This window comes from Arachis hypogaea, chromosome 13, assembly GCF_003086295.3.
Source record: "Arachis hypogaea cultivar Tifrunner chromosome 13, arahy.Tifrunner.gnm2.J5K5, whole genome shotgun sequence".
Classification (NCBI taxonomy): domain Eukaryota; kingdom Viridiplantae; phylum Streptophyta; class Magnoliopsida; order Fabales; family Fabaceae; genus Arachis; species Arachis hypogaea.
In genome coordinates, this window is record NC_092048.1 from 44,066,486 (window position 1) to 44,070,407 (window position 3,922).

The following is a 3,922-nucleotide window of genomic DNA, read 5'->3' on the forward strand; positions in this document are numbered from 1 at the left end:
AATAAAATTTTGAGTTTTTAATAAGAAAAATTCTAATTAGTAACATGTGGTGGCAATGCTTTCTGTCTTCTGAATGAATGCTTGAACAGTGCATATGTCTTTTGAATTTGTTGTTTAAGACTGTTAAATATGTTGGCTCTTGAAAGAATGATGAACATGAGACATGTTATTGATAATCTGAAAAATCATAAAAATGATTCTTGAAGCAAGAAAAAGCAGCAAAGAACAAAGCTTGCAGAAAAAAAAATTTATATATATATATATATATATATATATATAATAAAATAGGCGAAAAAAATAGAAAGAAAAAGAAAAAGCAAGCAGAAAAAGCCAAAAGCTCTTAAAACCAAGAGGCAAGAGAAAAAAGCCAATAACCCTTAAAACCAAAAGGCAAGGGCAAATAAAAAGGATCCCAAGGCTTTGAGCATCAGTGGATAGGAGGGCCTAAAGGAATAAAATCCTGGTCTAAGCGGCTAAACCAAGCTATCCCTAACCATGTGCTTGTGGCGTGAAGGTGTCAAGTAAAAACTTGAGACTGAGCGGTTAAAGTCAAGGTCCAAAGCAAAAAGAAGATTGTGCTTAAGAACTCTAGACACCTCTAATTGGGGACTTTAGCAAAGCTGAGTCACGATCTAAAAGGTTCACCCAATTATGTGTCTGTGGCATTTATGTATCCGGTGGTAATACTGGAAAACAAAGTGCTTAGGGCCACGGCCAAGACTCATAAAGAAGCTGTGTTCAAGAATTATCACACTGAACTAAGAGAATCAATAACACTATCTGAATTCTAAGTTCCTATAGATGCCAATCACTCTGAGCTTCAATGGATAAAGTGAGATGCCAAAACTGTTCAGAAGCAAAAAGCTACTAGTCCCGCTCATCTAATTAGAATCTGAGCTTCAATCAAAAACTCTGAGATATTATTGCTTCTCAACCTATTAGTCTTCTATTTTATTTGTCTAGTTGCTTGAGGACAAGCAACAGTTTAAGTTTGGTGTTGTGATGAGCGGATATTTTATACGCTTTTTGGGGTTAATTTCATATAGTTTTGAGTATGTTTTAGTTAGTTTTTAGTCTATTTTCATTAGTTTTTAGGAAAAATTCATATTTCTGGACTTTACTATGAGTTGTGTGTTTTTATTTAATTTCAGGTATTTTTCTGGCTAAAATTGAAGGAGCTGAGCAAAAATCTGATTCAGGCTGAAAAAGGACTGCTGATGCTGTTGGATTCTGACCTCCCTGCACTCAAAGTGGATTTTCTGGAGCTACAGAACTCGAAACGGCATGCTTTCAATTGCGTTGGAAGGTAGACATCCAGGGCTTTCCAGCAATATATAATAGGCTATACTTTGCACAAGGATAGATGACGTAAACTGGCGTTCAACGCCAGTTCTCTGCCCAATTCTGGCGTCCAGCGCCAGAAAAGGATCAAAAGCTGGAGTTGAACGCCCAAACTGGCACAAAAACTGGCGTTCAACTCCAAAAATGGCCTCTGCACGTGGATTGCTTAAATCTCAGCCCCAGCACACACCAAGTGGGCCCCAGAAGTGGATCTCTGCATCATCCATCATAGTTTACTCATTTGTTGTAAACCTAGGCTACTCGTTTAGTATTTAAACAACTTTTAGAGACTTATTTTGTATCTCATGATATTTTAGATCTGAACTTTGTACTCTTTGACGGCATGAGTCTCTAAACTCCATTGTTGGGGGTGAGGAGCTCTGCTGTGTCTCGATGAAGTAATGCAAGTATTTCTGTTTTCCATTCAAACACGCTTGTTACTATCTAAGATGTTCATTCGCGCTTAACTGTGATGAAGGTGATGATCCGTGACATTCATCACCTTCCTCAAACCATGAACGTGTGCCTGACAACCACCTCCGTTCTATATCCGATTGAATGAGTGTCTCTTAGATTCCTTAATCAGAATCTCCGTGGTATAAGCTAGAACTGATGGTGGCATTCATGAGAATCCGAAAAGTATAAACCTTGTCTGTGGTATTCCGAGTAGGATTCAATGATCGAATGACTGTGACTAGCTTCAAACTCGCGAGTGCTGGGCGTTAGTGACAGACGCAAAAGGATGAAGAATCCTATTCCAGTATGATCGAGAACCGACAGATGATTAGCCGTGCTGTGACAGAGCATGTGAGCATATTCTTCACTGAGAGGATGGGATGTAGCCATTGACGACGGTGATCCCCTACATACAGCTTGCCATAGGAGGACGTGCGTGCGTGAATTAGAAGACAGAAGAAAGCAGAGATTCAGAAGATAAAGCATCTCCAAAACTCCAACATATTCTCCATTACTGCATAACAAGTAACCTTTAATTTATGCTCTCTTGGTTATTCGCAATTCAACTGATAAACATATTTGACTTCCTGACTAAGATTTACAAGATAACCATAGATTGCTTCAAACCAACAATCTCCGTGGGATTCGACCCTTACTCACGTAAGGTATTACTTGGACGACCTAGTGCACTTGCTGGTTAGTGGTACGAGTTAGGAAAAGTGTGATTCACAATTCGTGCACCAATGGACTTCCATCTGAAGATCCTTTTCAGTTCTTAACTGAATTCTTGCAGATATGTGATACTGTTAAGACTAATGGAGTAGATCTTGAAGTCTACAGGCTCATGCTTTTCCATTTTGCTGTGAGAGACAGAGCTAGAATATGGTTGGACTCTCAACCTAAGGATAGCCTGAACTCTTGGGATAAGCTGGTCAAGGCTTTCTTAGCCAAGTTCTTTCCTCCTCAAAAGCTGAGTAAGCTTAGAGTGGATGTTCAAACTTTCAGACAAAAAGAAGGTGAATCCCTCTATGAAGCTTGGGAGAGATACAAGGAACTGACCAAAAAGTGTTCTTCTGACATACTTTCAGAATGGACCATCCTGGATATATTCTATGATGGTCTGTCTGAATTAGCTAAGATGTCATTGGATACTTCTGCAGGTGTATCCATTCACCTAAAGAAAATGCCTGCAGAAGCTCAAGAACTCATTAACATGGTTGCTAACAACCAGTTCATGTACATTTCTGAGAGGAATCCTGTGAGTAATGGGACGCCTCAGAAGAAGGGAGTTCTTGAAATTGATACTCTGAATGCCATATTGGCCCAGAATAAAATATTGACTCAGCAAGTCAATATGATTTCTCAGAGTCTGAATGGAATGCAAGCTGCATCCAACAGTACTCAAGAGGCATCTTCTGAAGAAGAAGCTTATGATCCTGAGAACCCTACAATAGCAAAGATAAATTACTTAGGTGAACCTCATGGAAACACCTATAACTCATCATGGAAAAATCATCCAAATTTCTCATGGAAGGATCAACAAAAGCCTCAACAAGGCTTTAATAATGGTGGAAGAAACATGTTTAACAATAGTAAACCTTTTCCATCCTCTACTCAGCAACAAACAGAGAATTCTGAACAAAATACTTCTAATTTAGCAAACTTAGTCTCTGATTTGTCCAAGGCCACTTTAAGTTTCATGAATGAAACAAGGTCATCCATTAGAAATTTGGAGGCACAAGTGGGCCAGCTGAGTAAGAAGATCACTGAAACCCCTCCTAGTACTCTCCCAAGCAATACAGAAGAGAATCCAAAGAGAGAGTGCAAGGCCATTGATATAACCATCATGGCCGAATGCAAGGAGGAAGGGAAGGACGTGAATCCCAAGGAGGAAGACCTTATGGGACGTCCAGTGATCAACAAGGAGTTTTTCTTTGAGGAACCAAAGGACTCTGAGGCTCATCTAAAGACCATAGAGATTCCATTGAACCTCTTTATGCCCTTCATGAGCTCTGATGAGTACTCCTCTTCTGAAGAGAATGAAGATGTTACTCAAGAGCAAGTTGCCAAGTTCCTTGGTGCAATCATGAAGCTGAATGCCAATTTATTTGGTAATGAGACTTGG

The 3,922-nt window shown here is 39.5% G+C and overlaps 1 non-coding gene across 1 annotated transcript; it reads right to left on the bottom strand.

The window, feature by feature from the left end:
- Positions 1 to 2,773: 2,773 nt before the first annotated feature.
- LOC112738594 (small nucleolar RNA R71) lies at positions 2,774 to 2,877 on the bottom strand. Its single transcript, XR_003169547.1, has one exon. It is a non-coding gene; the product is annotated as a small nucleolar RNA R71 (small nucleolar RNA).
- Between the last annotated feature and the right edge of the window lie 1,045 nt (positions 2,878 to 3,922).